The sequence below is a fragment of the Fundulus heteroclitus genome, chromosome 22 (genome assembly GCF_011125445.2).
Source record: "Fundulus heteroclitus isolate FHET01 chromosome 22, MU-UCD_Fhet_4.1, whole genome shotgun sequence".
In the NCBI taxonomy this organism is placed as follows: Eukaryota; Metazoa; Chordata; class Actinopteri; order Cyprinodontiformes; family Fundulidae; genus Fundulus; species Fundulus heteroclitus.
Genome location: NC_046382.1, coordinates 30,904,665 through 30,917,421, shown reverse-complemented (window position 1 = coordinate 30,917,421; position 12,757 = coordinate 30,904,665). Strand labels below are relative to the sequence as shown.

Below are 12,757 nucleotides of genomic sequence, written 5' to 3'. Positions count from 1 at the left end.
GACTGGTCCACGAACACCAATCGCCCAGACAGGAAAGGTCCAAGCCACCTCCGTCGACGAGGAGACTACACAGGACACTATCACAACTTTTCATGAGACTGTGGTGGTCTGCCGTGTTTTATACTGTACTCTGGCTGGCAGAAAGCACTAACACTCCTCTTATTTGAGCCAGCTCTGTCCTGGCGCAGGACATCATCACGGACAGCATCTCTCAGCCCCACCACCACACTGTGGGAGCTCCAGGCAGCTCCTTTAACAGCAGGCTGTGGCACCCACACCGTGCAGGACTGGTTTTTTTCTTCCCCCTATGATCGAACTCCTTAACATGTGTTTTTATATCTCTAGATTCTTGTCTCCTTTTAAAATTGTTCCTCTATTTTTGTTTTGTTGGTTGGTGCAATTTATTCCTATTTTTATTTTTTTTATACATACACCTTTATTTTTGTTATTTTGTATTAAGCGCTCTCATTAACAAGACAACTTCCCTAGAATGGGATGAAAAGGTGCTATTTTAATCGATTCGATTCTAAAAAGAATTAAAATGAATGTATTATTTTCGTCCCACTTCACAAATAAGTGCCACTTTGTGTTGGTCTATCACTTAAAATCCCAGCGAAATATATATCGAGCCTTGCTGTTACGAGAAGTTGTAACGAAGGGTCAGAAATCTTTTTACAAGGCGCCTTTTTAATCTGTCGAAAATTTGTCGCATTCTCTGTTCAGCTCAAGAGCCTTTTAAGCTTTGGGAGGGGCAGCAAAAGCGAAACTCTGGACTGGACGGGAGTCCAAAGAAGAAGTTGGAGGAGTTTTTAAGGGAGGGATCCCCTAAAAAAATCTCTCCTGCAACCTCCATCTTACCTTTTGCTGATCCTGTAAGGAGCCGTCTCCAGCACTCCAGTGACGGGTTGGAGATGGTGGCCCTGCGCAGCTGTGAAGCCAGGGACACGATTTACCCCCACAACTCAGGCACGTGTGCATGCCTGCGTGCTCGTCTAACCCACCAAACCAGCCTCGTGGCTTCGAACCCGCCACCCACCGACACTTCAGTCGCACGCGAGCTACCGTACACGCTCCTCCGCCGCTCCGGGGTACTTACTCGAGGTTTGGCCAGCTGCTTGACTTTCTCGATTTCTGCGTCCGAGATGACGTCAAGGTAGCGAACGATGTAGGGGCGGTCCCACTCGTCCTGCTGTTTGACGGGGGCAAGCAGGTACTTGGGGTGGCGGTTGTTGTCGTAATAGCGACAGAAAACAGCCGGCTCTGCCTGCGCGGGGTCTGACGGAGAGACAAGGGGGTTAAAACGGAGGGGCAGACGAAAGCTGGAAGCTGCCAGTCACCTTAGAGCTTGCCCTCACCATCCGAATGCCCTCCCCTCGACAGAGCATCTCATACTTCCTCCTCTCTGGGATCAGAGAGAAAGCTTGTTTCGACTTCTTCTTCTTCTTTTCCTCCTTTTTCGGTCGTATCTCTCGCTCCGGGCTCCTCTTGTTTCTGAGCTTTTTTTTCCTCTGCCGCTTTTTGCTGCTTCTCCAGCTGGAACTCAAAGTACTTCACGTTGCCCTTGGCTCGCTGGTGCTCTGGGTCTGAAAGTGGTGGAAAACAGACGACAGCGACGGCGTCAACAAATAACCTGACGCCGCCAGATAGATTTGCTCCGCATATCCATCTGGAAACCTTCCGTTGAAGTAATTTTGGGAAGGGGCGAAAATACTGGTTAGCTGATTGGCCTATGTTGGTGATAGACAAGCCAAATAAACCAATCAGATCAACGAAGCATATGACGTACTCGTCAACATGCTTCGTCGTCGCTCATAACAGAGCGACGACGAAAACACAACCACAAGCCAAGCTACTCTTGCTGCTGCAGGTAAAGGCTCGTTAGCTTAGCAAAGAAATACTCTGTAATTCCGATAAAACTTGTTCGATAGCCACGCTAACGCTAGTTTCACCGGCTGAAGCCGCCATGTTCTTTAGACTGAATTGTCGTGCTTCTCGTTGCGTCACACCTCAACCCGCCTCAAAGCCAAAGCTGATTGGACGTTCGTTTGGTGAACGGCTCCAAATTTTCTTTAACGGAGAGTAGCCAGACTGATCTGCGAGTGAAACCTTGAAAGCTCGCGAGATCAGGATGGTCTCACGAGGCTAGTCAACAAAGTGGATTTAAAAACAATTCGCCGATGCTGTTAAAGGCGGCTTACCAGTTCAAGCAGCCTCAAGGTGTACTTCAGCGCTCGCTCTATCTCCCCCTGCTGGTAGATGGAGTAACTCAGGTAGTCCAGCACGTCACCTGTCGATGGTGGACTTCCTCTCCCTCGTCGAGCTGTTTCAGGGCCTGGGCCATCCACAGCTCGGTGTGGTAGTAATCAGCGTCCGAGTAGGCTATTTTACCCAGCTCGTAACAGTCCTCTACTGTCATCTGGCTCTTGTGCTTTACTCCTGGTGAGCAAAAAAAAATAAAAATACAATGACTGAGGGGCAGATGTTTGCACTATTGTTTGGGAGCAACAAGTCCAGGGGGAAAACTATAGCACATTGTGAACTTTGACCCTGGTATACTGTATGTGACTAAGTTCCCAATTTTATGTATTTTACCAGGCAGGTTTCCTGTAGAGATTGTGTTGGCGTCGAGATTGTAAGTGTCTTGTAAGCGGAGGAGAGCTTTAGCAGCCCCGGTCTGGTCCTCCTCTGTGGGAAAGTGCTGCCTTTGTATGGTCAGGTTGGAGATGAATCCTGCAAGAATTGCACAAGACGGAAAAGATGAAGGAGGAAAGCTTTCTGTAAGTGTATAAAACCCGGTTATGAAAGCAGTAGATCCAGCTAGAAGTGACTTTTTAGACTTATAGTGTGAAAGGCGGTTGGGAAAAGCAAGACAGACACATAATGAATGGAAATGGGCAAACACACACACACACACAATGAAAAAACACCAGAATCAGCTGTAACAATTAGTTAGTCTAAAGTAAAGTTAAACACAGGACATTGATGTATAAAGTCGAATTACAAAAAATAAATATTTACCACACCTTAACTTACAGCACTCATTATTATTGGCACCTCTGTTGAAAATCTGTAAAAACCCTTTAATTAAATGGTTTGCACGGTGACAAAAAAATAATAAAATCTTAGCTCCTTGTCCAGCCTTGATTGCCCCGGTTCAAGTGTTTTTAACCTTTTCATCTATTGTCGTGACCAGAGGTCTTCAATGTGGGGGCATAAGTGCCGCATGAGCTAGCTGCAACCAGCGGGTTGCTGGTTACAGGATGACCGACCGTCTCAGCTGTTGTGTCCCTGGGCAAAACACTTCTGCTTTGCCTGCTGGCAGTGGTCAGAGGTGGCGCCGATGTACGGCAGCCTCGCTTCTGTCAGTCTGCCCCAGGGCAGCTGTGGCTACAAATGAAGCTTATCACCGTCAGTGTGTCAAAAAGTGAATGCTTTGAAGTCCTTTGGACTTAATAAAGCGCTACACAAGTACAGGCCAATTTAACATTTAGGGGTCATGACCCCCATGGGGATTTAGTCTAGACCCCGCCCCTTAACCTCCACCCATGGAAGCCCGCTCTATTTGTTGTTGCATGCAAAATAAGATAACTGGTGACAGATAAAGAACAGAAACTCCTTATTCACACCTTTAAGTTATTCAAATGATTAAACGTATATTTGGTCCAATGTTTTTAACATTATACTCTACATTGCTAGCGAATGTACAGTATACACTTTTACATTTCGCTCTCTTTTTTCCAGAAGTGTGAATGTCTCACTTTGTCAGACTTTTTTGTATGAATTTAATAGCTGGTCAAGACGTACACTTTAGAAGCCTTCACTCCCCACACGAAGGAAGGAGCAACATCCCCTGCAACTGGCATGAATGAGTGATATCAGGTTCTGGCCTGAACCCTGACTGATGATGGATAAGTCTTCATTTCATGGCTGTGGTGCCAAAATGTCAATTCAGCAACTTTTGCATCACGTTTGCCTTAAAACATTGCAAACATGTTTTGCCGTGTTTTGTAGTGATTATCTGCATGCTCCGTCATGCAGATCATCACCACATTATCTCTGGATATTTTGGCTCCACTTGTCATTCATGGCAGAGCTTTCAGCAGACCTGTACTGAAGCATGAGAAGCTGCTCCACACATTGTTTCAGGATGCTTCACTACTGGCACCACAAAGAACTCGTGGTGTTCACCTTTTCCTCTCCAGACAAATGCTGTCTTACTCGCACACACATCAGCTCTGCCCACAAATCTGAAAATCAAAGCTTGACAAAAAAATTACTTTGCAGGCTTAAACCTACTTTTTGAAGGAGCAATGAGTAACAAACACACTGTAGAATTAACCTAAATCATTCTCATTTGTCAACAGGGATGGAAGTAATATTCCCTAAAAACAACCGCTCCTCTCCATCAATAACGTCTTAGGCTACGTTCACACTGCAGCCTGAAGTGACCCAATTCCGATTTTTTTTGCCCATATGCGACCTGGATCTGATCTTTTCATGACAGTCTGAACAACACAGATCAGCTTTTTTCAAATGCGACCCAGGCCACTTGGATATGTGGTCCTGAATCCGATACGTATCTGATCTTTTTAAATGTGACCTGTGTCTGTACGGCCGGGTCGCATTTATCCGACCTGTACGTCACCGATACTCAACAAACGTCACTATTCTGCGTCCTGCTGTGCAGAAGCGGGAAGAAAGACAACACCCATAGCGGACTACAATGAGGAGAGCAGTCAATTGAGGGAAAGCTCCGGTTAGAAAGTAAATTAATGACCGCAAAATGCGCGCCAGCATTATAATCCGTGTTCACTTCCGCAAACAATGAGCATGTTTGCTACGTGTGACGTCATCGCGTCCTCAACTGTGCATGCGGGACACTTAAGTTGGATGAATTCAGTTCACACAGGAGATCACATACAAGTCGTATATATTTGGAAATGTGAACGACCTCGCAAAAGAAATCAGATTTCACAAAAAAATCGGAATTGAGCATTAAGACCTGCAGTGTGAACGTAGCCTTAGTCACGTTTTTCTCCTTTCAAACCAAGAGGTACGATCTGTAACCACTTCGGTGCAGAGTGTAGCCCGTGTTTACTTCCTGGTTCTTGAGCCAATCATGTGAGAGTTCCCAGGGCTCCCACACAGAGTGCTGCATTTGGTATTTTATCTTAGCAAAAGATCAGAAGCCTGCTAACATGGATGCCGGTTAAAGAAGCAGACCAGGAGTAGAACAGAATACAACATCATAGACCTGTCCTGTGGAAGTAAAAATTCAGTGGAGTTTCCCAGCAGCAACGGACCGTTGAGGAAACGGCATAGACTATTGTCAGTGGCAGGCTGTTGGGTATGTGTTGTTCCGATTTGAAACCGTGTCATTATTATTACTTATTGCTCCTTCAACCTATTTGATGCATGCTTGGAGTCAGTTCTCCATTGCTTGTACTCAAGCTTTAACCTGCTTAATGATGTCTAGAGATGTTGCACAAAATTTGCTACTTGATGTGGCGCTAACTACTATTAGCAACACATTCCAGCAGCGTTGAATTTCTCTCAATTTTCATGCGTTTAAACATAATAGGAACATGATCACAAATAGATATTCAACAGCAATATGAGTCCCTGGTTTTATGAGATACACAATGTCAGAAGTGTTAAAAGCTCATCTGATCTGATCGACCAAGAGCTTCTGGTTCTCTGGTTGTCTCTGGGCCCGATACAAATTGTAGGAGAAGGATTGTTTTTTACAGAGAAGCAGGAATAGTCTCCTATTATATATAGGACACACAAAGAATAAACTTAAAAGAAACATAAAAGGTCACTTAGCAGGGTTATCGTAAATTGACTCTACTGTCATCACTCCTGTTTTTGAATGTTTTTTTGTTGTTGGTTTTTTGCTAATGTAAATGTTTTTAATGTATTTTTGTATATTCTATTGTATTTCACAATGACATATACATTGTAATTTTATACATTTGCAAGTACCCCAGGAAGACTAGCAACCACTTTGTGGGAGCTAATGGGGATCCGAATAAAGGATAAAGAAAACTTGTATCAAATTAAACGAGTAAGGTATAAATTACAAAAACACAAAAAGCTCATTTAAGTTACTTTACAGGAATTATAAAAGGTTCCAATAACTGTGGCAGTTATCTGTTAAGTGGCATTTCTTCCACTATATGTTTGGATTTTTCCCTTTTTTTTACAAGTGCGAGAATATGCGACTGACTTATTATTCTATATTAAGGCTTTTGGACAGATCTTCACCAAAGAGTGTCAATAAATTTGGATGTCTCAAATGTTAAAACTTTGCAAAGCCGTGGGTTAATGAATTAAAAAGCTAATGTAAGTGCCGACTGTCAATGCAAGGACTTCTCAGTTGTGCCATACCATCTGTGGTGTCGCTAAGAACAAGACTCTCCAGGTCCCCCCACTCTGTGTTCAGCCTCTTCATCAGTTTGAAGGCATTGACAGGGTGGCCCAAAAAACCCTCGGGGTCCTGGGTGGCTGTTGCTGTCAAGGAATCCAACTTGTCAGCCCACCTACAACAAACACGGTAACACAATTCAGGAGCACGAGTCAGAATTAAAGTGCAAATATCACGAATCATGATGACTATCACTTGATTGATGATCAAAAACGATGGGGTTTTTGCACTAAAATTGTATTCTAAAAATACAAAGACTCTCTGAACTTGACTATAAAGGCAACTCAAACGTCAGTGTCTCACATAACAGAGCTTTTGAGATTTCTCAAAATCTCAATAATACATTTGATTTGCAATCTCCTTTTATATTTGTTCAAATCTCAAAGAGACACATGATAAAATAAATGCTAAAAGTGGATATTTCAACTTTTCCTACAACAAAACATCCTTTGACTTTTGTTCCTTTTACTTTGTTGTTGGGGTTTGGCACCACCTGAGTAGCTTGAAAGTTGACATTGAAGAATATTTCTCCAAAGACAGTTTGAAGCCAACAGTTAATGTATCTGTTGAGGACGGAGATATCGCATCTGGAACTGGAAATCTTTTATCCGAGTCAAGAAAATGTTCTGACCTGGCCCATAAAAAAGTCAAGCACTGCACCTGTGCGACCTTCCGTCCGCTAACTCACCGCTTGAGCCGCTCCAGTTTGTTCTCCTCCGCTCTGATGTAATCCTTCAGAGACGTCACCAGGTCTTTTTCAGTGTAAAGCAGATCTGTCATCTGGCCTAAGAATGACACAATGCATTACTAACATCGTCCTTTCACAGTTTGCTTTACGGTTTACTTCTACAGATGTCGTTGAATGACCATTCGGGAGGGGTCCATCTTTTTTTTTTTTTTTAATGTGCATGTTACCTATGGAGGTGAAGAAATCGTTGTTGGCCGAGAGCGACTGCAGGCTGCTCAGCAGCAATAAACACCAACATGGCAGCTCCATTCTGGAAGAGAGTTGATGAATTCATGAGAATCAGAACCACAACAACAATTCAACCTGCAAATAGTATCACTTTTTTAAACCCAGAATCAGAGGATTCCTTATCAGGTTTAAATCCTTACAGATTATCTATAAGACTACACTTGATATACCATGTTTGACCTAAATATTATCATATTATTTTCTCTTACCTCTCATTGGTGCTACTCTGATTGATGTCATAGGATGGCTGTCCCTTAGAGATAAACATTTCTATCAATTTCCCCACAGACTATATCGCATAGATTTTGTAACAGGACGCCATTTCTTGAAATGCAAACCACCATCTCTGATCAACTGAGAGGAAGAAATAAAAACTTCTGTACTTATCTTTTCCATCATATATAGTTTTTCTTTCTCTGTGTCAAACAATAGCTTTTTGTTTCCTATTGAATCTGGAGACATTTCCTCAACACCTAGATATGCACAACAAACTTGCCAAATAACTAAGGGGAAAAGACAGTTTACAGCGGGAATGAACTAAAAACAAAAAGACAGTTGAATACCAAACACAAATTAAGACGCGCAAAGTAAATCAACAAAACCATGAAAGCACGAAACCAAAAAGCACCAGAGACATTTATCCAGCCCCTGGATAACGTCAGAGACACCGAAATAATCCTGTGGTTGGTGTCAACATGCCTGGTTTAGCTTTAAATTTCCTTAAATCCTTAGAAGGCATCGTTTGACATTTACATGGCAAACTCCATATGTCAGACTGTTGGAGCTCATGGAAGATCAACACTTAAACCCAGCTAGAGACCTGATTCCTTTTTGTAAATATGTTGTCGTTTAGACGTCGCAGTTGATGAAGAAGTAAGGTCATCACCAGTCTATTGACAGAGCAAAGACTAACACAGACAATGCACACTCACACCTATGGTCCAGCCAAATAAGCTGATTCTGTGAGGGCAAATGAGTGAATGAGAACCCACAGAGACACGCTGAGGGCTTAGAAAAACACAGACGGTCAGCACAGTTCAGCTCTACATTGGAAACCTTCTCGCTGGCGCTAAAATCCACCATGCCAGGCCAGCTGTATGAAGAGCACGCTCTTAAGGAGCGTTTACCATACCCCAGCATGGATTCTGACAAAAAAGCCAGAATCAGTTCAACACGTTGACCCTGCGGCAACGAAAAGTTCAAGGAAAATCTGTTTGTTCCTGCGCAGTTCTGCTGAGCACCAAACCCTGGAGGCAGACAGACTGCAGGTTCAGACAGGCCCTCGGTGAAAAGGAGAACAAATCGTGTTTTTTTTTTATTTGGGTCAGCCGCACGATGCAACAACAAGTTCAAAATGTATTTGAACACCTCAGGTCTCAGTCAGAAGTGTCTGGAGCTGTAAATACTGAAAGCCACTATACCGATCACCCCAAAACACCAGAAATAAGGTGTAACTCAAGCGGTTGTGATCACTGTAATCAATATAATGACAGGGTCACAGCTACAGCCTCTCCTCCTAACAGTGTTGTCCAAATCTGAGCGCGATTTCAGGACGAAAACAAAAAATAGCACATTTTATATGTGCAGAAAAGTTATGTGTAGGATCATATGAATAATGCAAGTATATGTGGCAGCAGGAATATATTTCAACAATGAATGATGATGCCGATAGTACATAAGAAAACGGAAAATGTAAAAAATATATTGTGACATTTGTCAGTAAAGTGGCAGCAAACCCAAAAAAGACATTTTATATGTACAGGAAAGTTATGTGTAAGACCATATGGATTACGCAAGTATGTGTTAGCATATTTAGCATATATATATATATATATATATATATATATATATATATATATATATATATATATGTAAAGGGTCAATCACTCTTTTTCTGACAAGACCAGTAAAAACAAACATCGATATAACAGACAGACGAACCCTAAAAGCTGCTTTTTGATTTATTTTCTAACCTCTCTAATGTGAAAAACAAATCTGCTGGTTTGAAGAATGAAAACGCTGTTCAATGTGAGTCACAGATTTTGTCTCATATTATCATACATTATTTGCAATAAAATGCTCGCAGGTCGACAGAAAACATATGAAACCGCCATTAACTTTAACATACGAGTAACTAGATTAGTCACTGAACAAAATGGCTGCAAAGGTGAGCCATTCTTTCTAATGAAAAAAAAAACGTTTTTAATTCTGCTCCAGTGGTCCTGTAAGTAATTCACCGAATGAATAAATAAGATCCATAAAAACATTTGCCGTTTAGAAAAAAAAAAAAGTTTTTTAAATATCCTAAGTCTTTCATACAAACTTGATTACCAGTCCAAAAATTGAAATTTAATCTGTAGATTTTGACAGAAATGTGTTTTTTTTTTCTTTTTTTACACTCAGATCTAATCTAAATAGTTGGCTCAAATTAACAGAAATAATTCTCTGAGCATTTCACCATCGGTCACTAACGTATAATTCCTACATTTAGAACATTTCATATCAGCACTGGATATTACACACTAAACAAAAAGCATAGCCAGTGACTGATCAGCTTCTCCATTAACTACAACAGATTTACATTTTAGATGTCGCACAATTAACTGTAACTAAGCGTTTAGTATATATTTAATTGTGTTTCTAGTGGCTTCCTGGCAGAGAAACCTGCTTCCCAAAGTCCCGTTTTACTTTTTACTCCAACTAAAACCATGCAGAGAAAAAAGGCGCAGGATATCAATGGAAGAGGACAGGACTGCCACGTCTTCGCCCCTCCCCTCCTGTGGAAACTCATGTGAGGGCTGATGGAGCTTTCTCTCTGCTCAAAGCCAAAATCAGGGTTGGCTTCAACTTTACGAAGCCGGGTATCGCCTCTTTACGCTCACCCTATACTGCAGAGATGGGTATATTGATTTACTAAGCAAGATGCTTCACTACTTTTGTGGTCTTCTTTAATGAAATGTTTCCCTTTATAGCAATGCAGCCGCAATGTGCTGTATTCACTCCACTATCGCGCATTGTAGATACGTGTTTCGATGGGGTTTTTTTTATCTGAAAAAAAAAAATAATAAAAAAACACACACACAATGCAAAGAGAAAGCTGTAGCATCCCACGCTTCGCTGCACAGGAATGCCATAACTAAGCCAACAACGTGGGCAGAACCGCGCATAGTTTTCCTCTCGGTCTACAACAACTTAGCCAGTCCGCTACTTCTTCTCTAGCTTCCTCCGGCAGCTGTTGCAAATCTCTGACGCAGCATGCAGATGTTGTTAAGTCAATGTTTTGACGGGTCTGGGCATAAAACACGGGGCTTGTCTTATCTGATCTGATCCGGGAGGCTGTATTTACCTGGTCCAGAGCATCCTGTGGCTATAGCGGGAGATCCGTGTCCTCGGCCGCTGCGTCCTCCGGAGTGAGTGTCGCTTCCTCGGGAGGGACTCGCTGGCTGAACGGAGGGAAGATCCTCCTCCCCTGTGATGTTTCGGTGAACTGTTGGCTGTCCGGCCGTCTGGGCTGGATTTCTGGGAGTCTGAGCCTGAGCGCTACGTGCAGCCTCACATGCCTTCAGTTTCGGCCAGATTTTGGAGAGGTTGGGAGGGGAGGGGGGGAGGCGTCCTTTAGTAAATCGGTGGGGAAGTTATTAGTGTGCGTAGGGTTTTTGGTGGAATAGATTCTCCAAAGTAAAGGTCCCACCATCGGGGGAGGCAGCCAGGAACGATCTTAAACTAGAGATCTAAAAACGTTCTCGGTACATTACATTGTGTCCGCTACATCCTTAGTCTGACTATCTGAGGTTTGGAACACGTAACGTGGTCAAAACTTTCCCTTATTTTCACCTGCAGCCTCCACTTCCCTCTCTCACATGCCAAAGCGCCCCCCTCCCAGGCGCAAAAGTGCGTCTGGAATGTCGAGCCTCCAGCAGGGGGGCAGTTTACACTTAGTGATGTGTGTGTTAAATAGTTATAGGCCTAATCCTGCTGGCAAATGGATGTATTTTACGAACCATGTCCATTTTAACCACTGAACATTGGCGGTTCGTGCACGAATGAGGCCCTGGGCAGGATCCTCCTTGGGGGGGGCTGCCACAGTCACAGTGGAGTACGCCACATTGGCTTCCTTCTCTCAAACGGTGTGTCGGTGGTTGCTACCATTGAAATTGACAACTATCTAACTTGTAAGACAAATTTAAACACACACTCAGCCTGTTAATTTTAGTACTAACAGTGTTGATTACTGTGACAAAAAAAAAATGACAGTATATCTGCGAATCAAAATGTGAACTCTTACAAAATACAGTGCATTAAATGCATTTGAACTTATCAGTATTTAGAGTATTTTGCATATTCATTTGCAGGTGGGGCGGGGCGGTCCAGGCTGCATGTGGTGCTGCGACCAATCCCACGTAAATTAGGATATATTAAAAAAAAAGGGCGTGTGCTAACATGTTTACGCTATGCACTGTTACATACATCATACTTTTTTTGTGCACCACAAGTTTCAAGATTTCTCCCTACCTTTCTCTCAACTTTTAGTGTGAGAGCAGCTGCACACTAGTCTGTGCGTGAGGCCCCCTGGTGTTTGGTCGTATGTCTGCTGTAGAAATTCCCACGACATTTGGAGCTGGTTGAATGCTCCAGCCTGCTAAGTTTGCACTTTTTGTCTCTAGAAATGGTGCTTACAATAAAATTGACGTTGTTTATTGTGAGTAATTCATTTCAGAGTAGCTGGCTTTCCACTTCAGTGATGTTAAAACCCCCTGCAGTGCAGCTGTGGTGCCATCCATCATACGTTCTCCATTATTTCTCCATCATGAATGTAGTTTGATTAGCAGTAATGTTCCCAAATAGCACACTTTAAAAGAATATAAGGTTCTGTTTGGGTTTGGTTCCACTTCTTAAAAATTGCATAGTGGAACATAGGGCTGTGCACTTTAGTTGTGCACATGAACGTGATGCAGAACAATGCTGTATTCATTCTGCACATGTGTCCGCCAAACCAAAGAAGGCTGTACCGTAGAGTTTTGGTACAAATAAATGCACTGTTACAGCCCAAAGGAGGATGTCTATTTAAAACACATGGTGTTTTAAACAATGACATCAAACAGAGAAAAAAACTTTTGATGGATTAAAAAATTGCAACATAAAGTTTGCATACTGTCAACAAGTGTACACCTTTGAATTCTTTCAAAGTCAAAAAATGGTAATGTAGGGCTTTATGGATAATTGGTGGGACAAGATTTTGAGTATGTTCCTGTTTCTCTGAAATTACAGGATTATAAAGCATTTTCATAATGGCAAAAAATATGTCCTTTGTAAAGTCAGGTAGACACAAACTTCGACAAGATTTTACAAATTTG

The 12,757-nt window shown here is 42.5% G+C and overlaps 1 protein-coding gene and 1 pseudogene across 2 annotated transcripts in view; one reads left to right on the top strand and one right to left on the bottom strand.

The window, feature by feature from the left end:
* Nucleotides 1–12,757, top strand: part of si:ch211-248a14.8 — a gene marked incomplete in the record, with an annotated part of 31,783 nt that overhangs the window by 4,158 nt on the left and 14,868 nt on the right.
* On the bottom strand, nt 704–10,971 carry LOC118557016 (annotated as a pseudogene).